This window comes from Beta vulgaris, chromosome 4, assembly GCF_026745355.1.
Source record: "Beta vulgaris subsp. vulgaris cultivar EL10 chromosome 4, EL10.2, whole genome shotgun sequence".
NCBI classification, from domain to species: domain Eukaryota; kingdom Viridiplantae; phylum Streptophyta; class Magnoliopsida; order Caryophyllales; family Amaranthaceae; genus Beta; species Beta vulgaris.
The window spans coordinates 30,065,555-30,078,922 of NC_079205.1; positions in this window are offsets into that span (position 1 = coordinate 30,065,555).

Consider the following 13,368-nt stretch of genomic DNA (forward strand, 5'->3'; position numbering starts at 1 on the left):
TAAACTTTCTTATAATATTGGGCCAAGCCCAATAACCCTAAGGCTAAGCGTTTTTTATTGTGGTCTATGCAATTACAATCAAAAGCTCAAACATCAAAACCCTAGAGAGTAGAGAGTAGAGACAGACTAGAGACTTCTCTAAAAAAACCCTAGAGAGTAGAAGATTTGAAGTTCAGACATTACGTTCTTCGAAATTCTTCGCCATCTGAAAAATCTTTAACATTACGTTCTGCTAAATCTTCAACTCCTAACAGTAAGTTCTCTCTAAATCTAGTTATGTTCATTTCGTTTTTCGTTTTTCGTCTTTCATTTTTTTGAACTTTCGTTTTTTTGTTGTTGCTTCTCTAAGTTTCGAGTGTTTAGACTTTAGATTTGTAATTTGTATGTTGATTTTTAATTTCTCTAAGTTTCTAGTATGCCCGTGCTCTGTGCTCACATGGTTGATGGTTTCATGGTTTCGTTTTTACTTTCGTTTTTATTTTCATTTTTTTGTTGTTTCTTCTCTAAGTTTCGAGTGTTTAGACTTTAAATTTGTATGCTGATTCTTCTATAAATTTCTAGTATACCGGTGCTCTGTGCTCACATGGTTGATGGTTTCATGGTTTTGTTTTTACTTTCTTTTTCGCTTTCGTTTTTACTAGACATGTAGTGATGGTTTTTTTTTGTGTTTAATCTTATTAGATGGATGACTCTCAATGTGAACGACCCATTAATGCTGGAGATGATTCGGATTCTGATATCAGTCATGGCAAGTCAGAGAAAAAGAACAAAGTAACTACTAAACTATTTCATTTTACTTTTTCCAAGAAATAGTTAAATCTTGAATTTATGTTTTGTAATCTGAAGTTGGTGGCCAATTTATGGTTTTGGATGTAGAAAGTTGAAACTTTAACTTTTACATCTACAAGTTTTTTGCGAATTAAGTTGGCAGTATTTTAGTTAGATTCTTATTTCAGGTCATTTTGGGTTGGTTTCGGGTCAACCTAACATATAAGGTCGGGTTTGGGTTGACGTTTTTGACCTGAAATATAAATCAGGTCGGGTTTGGGTTGAGTTTTTCGACCTGAAATATAAATCAGGTCGACTTGAAATCGACCCAACCCGACCTGATTGCCAGCCCTATTAATTTTATACCTTTGAAAGGTTGGTTGGTTCTTCGCTAGGTTCAATAAGTAAGGAAGATTGGATTAAAGTTTAAATTAATCTTGGGTTGTTAAGTTGTTTGGTCAGTTATCTAATCCGAAGATAAAAATGAAAGTTTATGATGGTTTGACGATTGTATTGTATGCATTGCTTGTGAGTCATAACAAGTAATAAATGGTTAATCATGTAAAGTGAAACGTGGATAACAATAGCTTTAGACTTGTACACGTCTAAAGCGTTGGACAAGTAGAGAGTTGGAATAATGGTGGTAGCTTATGAATTTTCCTGGGATTGGATTGGTCACCGTTCCTAATTTTAGATTAAAGGTTCCTCGATATCGTAGGTCATGGGAATACGGGGTCGCGCCCGTATTTTGTCTTCCAAAGGGAAGGTTGGTTTTTTTTCAGACAACTCATTCTATTGACTATTCCATTTAAACTAAATAAACTGTTGGTTGTGAAGTTTAGTTCAGTAAGAGTTATCTGCAAGTTTATTATATAATTATTTATTCCTATTTGTTATGTAGTAGTATCATGTTAGGATTATTTCTTTATTTGTTATGTAGTACTCAGCTTTGCTCATTACGTGCTTTTGTTTGTTTATATTGATCATGGCTATGCCTTATTGATCCTGTGATGACCCATTTTGGTGAGCAGTCTCTAGGGATCAATGGTGCATTGTCCATCTACAGGTTTGAAGATGATGCATCATTGTGTTCGGGATTGGAGAGCTTATGTAGTTTATTTATCATACATTGAGTTTATACTTTCGTAGTTGGTTTTGGTTTTAAGTTTGACTTTGACTTTATTGGTTTGACTTTTGGAGTTAACTATGTTTTATTTGTAAAGTTATTTATTATGTTTTCCGCAACAAAATTCTGAATAAGCCGATACCTTATCACACGGGTGATAATGCTTTGATGATTCTCTAAGTTTTAATTGAAAGGGTATTTTGGAAAAGAGAGAATTTTTGGGGTGTTATAAAGTGGTATTGGGGTGTTACAAAGTGGAATATGGGAGCTTTAGGTTGTTTTTAGCCTTTCGTGCCAACTTTAATATTTAGGCGCCTAACTAGCTAGTTACTTCAAATGAATTTCTTAGAATTGAGCTCCTACTTATTTGTTGTGTTCAATTAACTTTCGAAAGTTCTTTTTCAAGATCTCAAGTATTATTTCGCTTCAAATTATTTTTTTCAAGGGTCCGAAATTTTTTTATTGTGTCCGAAATTTTTTATTGAGTTAGAAAATTCCTAACTATAATGTTTAAGTTTTTTTTATTCTTTCCTTATAAATTCGAAAACATTTATTTAGTTAAATACTCTAGTTTCTTTTGATTACTTTATTACTTTGTGAGTGATAGGTAGTAAATGAATGGGCATATAGGATAGAAATATTATATGTCTGCATCAAATAGTTAGTTCAATATGATTATATTTTATTCCCTGCCACTGTTTATGTTTTTTTTTGTGCTTATGTTGTTCGTTATGCTTACTTATTGCTTATTGTCGGGATTATACGTTAAGTGAGTACCAATTGTTCATAGAAGTTATGTTTATTTGTTGTAGACCTCTAGCCATGTCTGACAGAGAAGACACTGGAATAGGAAGCTATTACAACCCTATTGTGCTAAGTGATGATGAGAGTGATGAAGATTATGAGTCTGACAGTGATAGCTATACTAGCCTAGAGTTCATTATGCGTAACGTATTAAGGGAGAACATGCTTGATAGTGATGATGAGGCTCTCCACAACTTTGATCGTGCTAAGGGACATACCAAAAAAGATATTTATGATGCTGTTATGAGACTCGATACTGAATCTGGGTCTGAAGAGGATGAGCCTCAATCTAAGAAGCTGCGAAGATCAAATAGAGATAAAAGATATGATACTACTGAGACATTGATGACTTTCAAGATGAGATTTTCACTCTAGAACTATACAAGGAACCAAAGGATAAAACTGATGATGTTTCACCTTAGATTGTTCATTTATGTATTTATGTTTTAAGAATAATGTTGGATAATTTGTCCAGCAGTGGTTTAAATTTATTTCATAATACCTTTGCTTTGTTTTAGGAAGAATATGGTATTATGGTTTAGGAAAATTGTTATAAGCATCTTTTGAGAATTAAAGGACAAATATTTATTTATTCGAGTGAGCAAGAATTTATTTTTGACATGCGAATGAGAATATTTTATTTATTTGTTGTGATTGAATTCTTATTTTCCAATCCCCACATGTATATACTTGATGTGAACATTTTCCATGGATAATTATGGTGTTGTTGTAACTTCATGAGAATTGTTTATTCATGCGATCTTGTGTGATCAACTAAAATATTGCTTCTCTAGAGAATGGCATGTAAGTTATGTATCGAAACCTAAATTAGAGTTACATTAATTTCAGGACGCGCAACAAAATGGATTGCAACAATAATGACTTAGCTGCTGCTATTCGCCTCTTGGCGGAGAAACTGACTCAGGAAAGAGCTGAGCATCCCTATTCTGTTCGGGACATGTTTGAGAGACTAGCCAAGGTTAAACCACCGTTCTTTAAGGGGCAAGCTGATCCTACCTTCTTAGAGAATTAGATTACGTGATTTGAAAAGATCTTTGGGGCTGCGAATTGATGTGAAGATTTTGTACCTAAAAGATGAGGCTGGTTTGTGGTGGAGAAAAAATGTGGCTAGATTTGGTGCTGTTGAAGGTTTTAATTGGGATTATTTTGTTACTGCCTTAAGGGAAAATTTTTACCCTTCTTTTATGTGGAACAGAAGGCCCAAGAGTTTATCAACCTTAGGATGGGGAGTATGACCATCTCCGAGTACTATATCAAGTTCATAACGCCTGTCGAGGTTTGCACCTGAGGTAGTAGCTACTGAGGAGTTAAAGACTCAAAGGTTTGAGCAAGGTTGACCGAGGAAATTCAGTTGGGGTTAGGGGGTGAGACTTTCTCATGTCTAGATATTGTGTATGGAAGAGTCTCCCACATTTATGGTCTTCAGTCGAGGCGGGATAAAAAGAATGTTGTAGTAGGCCAGAAAAGAAAAGATTTCAGTATTGGGAGAAATCAAGGGAACTTCAAGACGAACAGGAATGAAAATGGGAATTTCCAAGGGAGGAATAATCAGGGCTACAATAATAAGGGTCAATCTAATAGAGTGTACCATTATAAGAAGTGCAGTAATAACCATCCTGGTAGAGATTGCAAGGGAGACTTAGTGACCTGTAACTACTGTCAAATTAAGGGACATAGGGACTATGAGTGCTTTGCCAAGAAAAAGAAAGAGCAAAATGGCAATGGGAGTGGTAACCAGGTCAGATCTAGGTTCAACCAGTCGAAAAATCAAGGTTCTAAGGCTGTAGGGTCGCAGAATAACCACAAGAGCTACAGTAAGCTTACTAGTGAGAACCACAAACTGAATAAGGCTCCATGTAAACCGTTCGTGATGAGTCGCAATGAAGTTGAACAATTTGCCGACGCAGTTTCTGGTATTTTTTCTATTAACTTTGTTCTCGTTAAAACATTGTTTGATTCGGGGGCGACTTATTCATCTGTTTCATCGTCTGTCACTAAGAGTCTGGGGTTAGAAGATTATGAGGTGATTGATTTGCTCATTAGTATACCTACTGGAGAGATCGTAAGGTGTACGATGTTGTTTAAGAATTTGCCTCTGAAAATAGGAGATTGTGTATTTCCTTCTGATTTGAAAGAATTCAATTTGGGAGACCTAGATGTTATTCTTGGGATGAGTTGGTTAGGATTTTAAAAGGCCAAAATAGACTGTGAATCTCATAAAGTAATGTTGAGAAGCCCTTCGGGGAAAAGACTTCATATCGACTATTTGGGAAGCTAAGAACTTTGCGATTATTTCTGCGATGCAAGTGAGGAAGTTGATGAAGAAGGGGTACGTGAGCTATTTTTCTGTAGTGTGCATGATGTTGTAAAGAGGTTGGGGTGAATATCGATGATGTTCCAATTATGAATGAGTTTATGGTTGTATTTCCGAGTGAGATTTTGATATGCCACCTGCTAGGGCTGTTGAGTTCACCATAGATTTAGTTCCTGAAACTACACCTATATTTAAGGCACTTTATAGAATGGTTATATTAGGCCTAGTGCATCACCTTGGGGAGCTCCTATAATTTTTGTGAAAAAGAAGGATAGGAGTATGAGGTTGTGTATCGACTATGGGGAGTTGAACAATGTAACCATCAAGAACAAGTATACATTGCCTAAGATAGACGACCTATTTGAACAGTTGAATGGAGCTAGCGTGTCCTCGAAGATCGATTTGCATTTGGGGTATCAAATTTGAGGGTAGCTGATAAGGATGTACCTAAGAATGCATTTAGGATTCGTCATGGTCATTATGAGTTTATTGTAATGTCGTTTGGGTTAACTAATGCTATACCATAATTATGGATTTGATGAATAGGATTTTCCACGAGTTCTTAGATAAGTTCATGGTCGTATTGATTGATGATATTCTATCTATTCGAGGAATGAAGTAGAGCATGATGAGCACTTAAGGATTATATTGGAGACACTTAGGAAGAATCAATTGTATGCCAAGTTCTCTAAGTGTGAGTTCTGTTTGGAGAAAGTAGCATTTTCGGGTCACTGCGTGTTTAAAGAAGGAGTCTCTATAGATCCTGCTAAGATTCAAGCTGTGAGTGAGTGGCCAACTCCAAAGACTGTATCAGATATTAGAAGTTTTCTAGGTCTAGCTGGCTATTATAGAAGATTTGTGAGAGTTTTGTCGAAATTTAATGAAGAAACAGTCAAAGTTTGAGTGGAGTGAAAAGTGTGAGGAAGCTTTCCAGATTTTAAAGGAACGTTTAACCTCTGCACCTATTTTAACTCTGTCTAATGGGAATGATGGATTTCAGGTGTATAATGATGCTTCAAAGAATGATTTGGGATGTGTGTTGCAGAAGAATGGGAAGGTAATCGCATATGCATCGCTTTAGTTGAAACTTTATGAGGCCAATTACCCTACCCATCATGATCTAGAGTTAGTTGCTATCTTATTTGCCTTTGAAATTTGAAGACATTACCTTTATGGGGAAACCTGTAAGATCTTTATCAAACATAAGAGCTTGAAGTACATTTTCACCCACAAAGACCTCAATATAAGATAAAGAAGATGGTTGGATCGGAGTTAATTACTACGACCTAAAAATCCAGTATCATGCATGAAGGGAAAGCAAATGTAGTTGCCGATGCCTTTAGTAGAAAGTCGATCCGTAACATGAATGCCTTGGTACTTGCCGAGGAATTGTTTCGAGATATGCAAAGGTTTAGCCTAGAAATCTTAAATCTTGGGGAGAGTGACGCAAGATTGAGCGCTTAATCATTGGGATTGTCAGTTTTCGACGAGAACAAAGAGGCTCAAGATGGAGATGTATGAAAACCTAGACAAGATTAAGGAGAAGATGAATCAAGATAAGGAAGTCGATTTCAAGATCCATGATGAAGGAAGTTTGAGGTTTAAGGGAAGATATTGTGTACCACAAAAATGTAGCTGAGCTTAAGAGACGTCTTATGGATGAGGGGCATAATACTCCATATTTTGTGCATCCTGTTGGGGGTGACAAGTTGGCGTGGAAAGATATTTTTAGGGTTTTTCTTTGGTTTGTTTGGGCTTTATGGGTTTTGAGGAGTTCATTTGTGGCCCAATTATTTTTATATAATGTGATTAAGGGGTTTTAGTTTACCATAATTTTATCTTAATCTTGTCCGACTTAGTCTATGTTTGGCATTTCCTTAATCTATAAGTTTGGACTAAGGAGTAATAAAGGATCTTTACAATATATTTAAATATTTTGCATACTAGAAACTACATATTAAGGATTATTTCATTTTTGGTTTTTTATGTGCAATCCTTAGCCCCTAGGTGTTAAGGTTGTATAATTATTTGGGATATCTTCATATTATAGTTATTAATTACCTCTTTAAATATATTATTATAAATTTTTTTTGAATTGAAATATATACTAGTAAAATTAATATTGTATTTTATTTTTGAAATAAATGGAGAAGGAAGTCTACAAACTGAAACTAAAGGTAGAGGTGAAACTTCATGGGTATGGCCATATTATGAACGAATACTAGTTGCCGGGTAACCTGATGGGCAAAAAATTAAACAAGTCATACCATGCTTATTGCCTAGTATGTAAGAATATGGGTAAACAGCCAGTTCCTAAGTTCAAATGGAAACAAGGTGGTGGAACCGGTACATTGGGACATCATTTGAAAGAAAAGCATGGTTTGACAGCCTATAATGTTCATGTTGGTGGTGGAAGTGACAGTGTCCAAGAACAATTGCATGGGTATTTTGGTAAGGAACCCGGTGGAGGTAAGCCTTTCTTTTATAATAGAGATGCTATGATTGACGGTTTTAGCAAATATGTTATCCTTGATGAATTGCCTTTTAATCATGGTGAGTCGTCAAACTTTGAGGAGTGGAATAGAACATTTCTGTAGCCCCAGTATAGACGTATTCCACGAAACACCCTTAAACGTCATTCCCAACAACTTTACTTCAAGTATAGAGGGCATTTGATTGAAATGTTTCCTACAATTGAGTGTCGGGTTAACTTGACTTGTGATACGTGGCTTCTTTTCGTCATGATCCATTTATTTTTGTCACCGCTCATTGGGTTGATGATGATTGGTATTTGCAAAAACGGATAATTTGTTTTGAAGCTATGGATGAGTCCCTAGTGGTTTCAATTTAAAAACTCGTATTATGACTTCTTTGAAAACTCTCAATTTGAACCGCAAAGTTTCTTTTTTGTCTCTTGATAATGCTACTGCTAACACGAAGTGTATCGAGTACTTGAAAGTTGATACTGAGCTTCCCTTGCTTATAGACGGTGCACTATTACATGTTTGTTGTTATGCTCATATTCTGAATTTGTTGTCCAAGAAGGTATGACTAACTAGAACCTTTGTTAACACCCATTAGAACTGTTACCAAGTGGATTAGAGTTGCACGACATGTTCAAAGACGTTATATGGCCTTATGTAAGGAAAGAGGCCTAAAGAAGAGACGATGGTGTATTGACACACCAACCCATTGGAGTTCAACCTATTATAAGTTACTAAATCAAGCTATAGATTATCGTGATGTGTTGACCATTATTTATAATGATTCACAACGGGATCTTGAAGCCTTAATTACTAGTGAACATTGGACCAATGCCATTCTCATCCGTGATGTGTTGAAAGCTTTTGCTGACGCTAAAAATGTGTTTTCTTATGTTTACCAGCCTAACTTGCATCTTGTTATTTTGGAGTGCGTTAAGATTGTTAATGCAATCAATAGTAGCATAGATGTATTGTCAATTCGTAGTATTCTTGATTCCATGAAGGTGAAATGGTACAAGTATTTTAGTGAGTTCCCTGTCATTTATGGCTTAGCTGCTATTCTTGACCCGGGAGTCAAAGTTGAAGGTTTGAAGGATGTGCTTGAGTTCTATTATGATTGCTTAGGTATTCATTATGATATTGAGTCATATATTATACGTTGTAAACATGCTTTAGAAGCTCTCTATGATAATTATGTGATGCTTTACAATCTCGAAGGAATATATGTTACAGAACCGAACAAGGCCAAAGGTAGGTATGGAGCATTAATTTCAAAAATTCTTAAAAAGCCACGAATGGCTGGTTCGTCATCCTCGTTACCATCTACTTACAAAGAGTTTAATGAATATTATGCTTTACAATATGACATTGATAATGACTTGATATTCTTAAGTGGTGGAAACAACGTAACATTATGGTCCCGGTTATTTTCCTATATTGGCAAGGATTGCAAGGGATATTCTTGCGATCCCTGCTTCAACAATTGCTTTCGAATCAGCTTTTAGTGCAGGTAGACGAGTTCTCGATGAAAAAAGATCACGACTATCCCCGAAAGCATTGAGATATGTGTGTGTAAAAAGGATTGGGATCAAGCGGAGAAGAGAACACAAGGAAAGAAGATAGAGGACGATGATGAGGATGACCCTTGGATGCAAATGACATCCGAATCGGGATCGGATGGTGGAACAAGTACCTCTCAGCCCATTGCTATTGACGGTGAAGGCGACGACATTCCTTGATCTGTGAAACCAGGTGCGTATGAGAACTACGTATGGCTTTTATTCCTTCGGGATACGTAGGTAGCTTATTTTTAATCTCTTTAATTTAATTGTGAAATTAAGTTAAAGTTTTTGAAAGTAAGTTCAAGTCCCCCCCCCCCCACAACCAAATCAACCATTCCGTGATCCGTGAAACGACGTACGCATGAGAACTACGTGTGGCTTTGAATCCTTCGGGATACGTAGGCGACTTATTTTTAATCTCTTTAATTTAATTCTGATATTAAATTAAAGTTTTTAAAAGTAAGTTCAAGTCCAACCCCCCCCCCCCCCAAACAACCAAATCAATATACATTTAATAATAAGAACTATGTTGGCTTTGATTCCTCATCAATTTAAGGATATGTAGGCATCTTAATTTTATATAAATTAAGAGAAAGCCATGAAATTTAAAATAAAAATCAATGTTATGACATATGAACTTTAAATATTTATATTTGTTTCTATTCAAATATTATGAAAGTGTAAATTATATGGTCAATTATGAACTTTGAATATTTACAATTGTTTTTAATCTAATTTAGCATGAAAGTATACATTGTAAGAGTAAGATGTAATAATAAATAAAACTAGTTATATTAAATATTTAGTATTATGGTTGATTATTTGGCCCAATTCTAGGTATATAATAAAATTGGCCAAAATTAAAATTTCCAATTTAGGAGTAAAAAGTTATCCAAATTTCACTTATCTTCTTTATGAACAAGTCAACTCTCACTCCTCCTATTTCCATATCTACAAACTACAGTGCTCTCATATTACCATCTCATAAACATGAATCAAAATTAATCCTTTTACCAACACTTGCAATACTACTCCAACAACATCAATCAAGTTCACCATCTCAATTTTCATGGCTATATATCTCAACCAATTTCAACTCAACAATCCTTGCTATTGTCATCGAAGGAACATAATCTCTCTACCCAATCATTTCTCCACTAATCAGAGCAACTAGAACTTCTAATAAACCATCAAAATTGATCTGAAACTTCGAGATTGAGGATCAAGTGATCGCTGAGTCAAACTCAAGGAGCTTAGTCCGACGGCGTTTTTTCATCTCCGGTGAGCAACAGAGGTAATTCCATGGAAAATTATCAAAAAGACAAAAACCCTTGCTCGTGAATCGTGATGGAGAATCATAGGCGATTCTTCATCTCTTCTTTTTTTCCTTGTTAATTGATAAAGATGTATGTTTAATTGGTTATATGTTGATTGATGGAGTTAGACAAGTCTAGATCTGAGATTGGGATTTCAAATTCTAGAATTCAATACTCACTATAAAACTTATTTTAATTTATTTTTTTTGCTCTTACTCAATAGTCAATACTCACTGTAATTTCATTATTTTCTTTTTTGTTGGATCACTTGGATGGTGTGGGTGCTCGGTGACTCGGTGGTGCTTGTATGAGTTTCTCTCTCCTAACCTATTTGGCGGTTTTGGCGCGCTGTTTCTCACTATGTTGATTTCCGGCACCATGAAGCAGAACCAGCCACCAAGCCCGGTCAACCCGCTCAGCCCCCTTGAAACCGCTCTAGCGCGCTACTAACCGTGAAACCCGTCAGCCCAGCCCAGACCGCCCCATTAACCATCAGAAACCGGTCCAAACCGACGTGGGCCGACCTCCTTGGACCACCAACACAGCCCGCCCAGCCTGTCTAATTTGCGGTCCGGTCATGGGCCCTGTCCCATCAGCCCAGCCCCCGAAGGCCCGTGGCCCAGCCCATCCAGCCCGCACCACTCGCCACCTCTATGTTGTGCGAGTATCTACGAGACCTAAATTATCAACAGGCTCCCCAAGCACGTTAAAAATTTGTCCGAGAGTCGCGCCGCCGACTGGAACACTTAAAGGAGCTCATGTATCAATAACTTCCATTCCTCGCATTAGACCATCTGTAGCACTCATAGCTACAGCCCTAACTCGATTATTTCCTAATAATTGTTGTACCTCACAAGTCACATTAATTGGTTGACCAGTAGTATCTTGACTCGTAACTACTAGAGCATTGTAAATATTTGGCATCTTGCCTGGAGAAAAAGCTACGTCCAGTACCGGACCAATAATTTGAGCGATACGCCCCAATTTTTTTTTTTTCAAGTGTGGGAACCCCAGGACCAGAAGTTGTAGAATTGGTTCTCATAATATATAGTAAAGTATGTCGAGTTTTTTTGCGAAAATGAAAATTATCAAATCCCAAAAAAAAATGTCCGATAGCAAGTTGATCGATTAATTAAATAAGAAATAATAGTTAGCAATCCATTTTGTTAGTACCATCCAAAGGAATCCAATTCAATTGTTTAATTTTTTGAATTATTCTATTTCTATTCAATTTAAAATTTCAATCCACCTATTTTCAAAATATCAAAAGGATGACCAAAAATCCTGAGAAAGTCTTTTATTTGCCTATCATTATAGACAATCCTTTCTATATTATCTACAAAAATCGAACCCGAACCCTAACCTATATTTTTTTATGATTCGTAATTTCTATCGGATTGGGACTTAGTTTGTATTTAGTATATAGATTTGTGTCGAGCCTTTTTTTTTACATTTTCATGATGGAATTCCGCATATTTTCACATCTAGGATATAAATATACAACATATGCCGCTGTCAAGAGTAAATTTCTAATTATTTAGTTCTTTTGATTCAAATGGGGTAAGAAATTAGAAACTTGAAAAACAACGGTTATATTTGGGTTGCGCCATATATATGAAAGAGTATACAATAATGATGTATTTGGCGAATCGAATACATGGTCTATTAACGAACCATTTTAATTAGTTGATAATATTAATTGAGAATTTTATGAAAGATTCCTGTAAAAGGTTTCATTAAGGCCTAATTTATGTCGAGTATCATGTATATGTTAAACAACTTTATAATTAATATAAAGGTGTATATCTCTTAAACACAAAGTTTTTTTTATCAAGTTAACGTAAGAATCATTTACACGTTTTCATTGTAGCTGATATATAAACATTGTTATTATACTAAATAGACCGTGCATTATGCACGGGCCTAAAACCTGGTGAGGAAACTAAAGGAACACAATCAAGGGGGTAAAAAATGAAGAGGGAAATTGGATACTTAAACCGTAGGACATCCAAGCGCTCTTCCTTCAGAAGCAGAGCTGTTCATAGGCCCACAAAATCTCATTTCCGAAATTCAAGCATCGGATGCCATCCTAAACAATCTCTTACGCCTTAAAGAGGATCATCTTAGGTACCTCTCATAACCATTCACTGAAAAAAAAAAGAAATCAAAGAAGCGTGTTGTTCAGTCCATCCCCTCAAATCTTCGGCCCAGACGGTATTTCTCCCATATTCTTTCAAATAAACTGGTCCACGATGAGGAGTAGAAGTGGAAAACGGGTCATAACGAGTCGGGTCATAATTGGGTCAACTTTTTGTTCGGATTACATTCGAGTCAGGTCCGATCGGATTCGAGTCCATCTCGGGTGTATGAGGCTTCGAGTCGAATTAGATCGATAGGGTTAAAACGGATTGGATTAGATCTAGTGTGATAGAGTATAAATCTATTCCTGCGGACTCAACCATTAGCTTAAGCATTTGGTTGAGTTGGTCCATTGAAATGGTATCAGAGCCAGCGTGACAAAAAGGTCAAGGGTTAGAATCTCATCCACCCCTCCTTTCTCAGTGGAATATTTAGCGCCAGGTATGAGGGCAACTTGTGTTGCGTCCATACTTCAAGCCCAAAGGGCTCTTGCGTGAGGGGGAGTGATAGAGTATAAATCTATTCCTGGGGCCTCAACCATCAGCTTAAGCTTTTGGTTGAGTTGATCCTTTGACACAGTGGCGTATCCAGGAATTACGAGATGGGGGTACGGATGAGAAAAAATCAAATAAAATAAAAATAATTTACGACTAAAAATTCAAATCAAAGCAATGCCAATATCAATTAATGATTCAAATTACAACTAATTTAAAACGACAAAAATACATAAGTTTCAAATAGATAGAAATTACAAGTGCATCCGACAACCTTACATAGATTGGGAGCGGTTAATTACATCATCATCACTAACTTACAAAAAAAAAAAAAAATATCT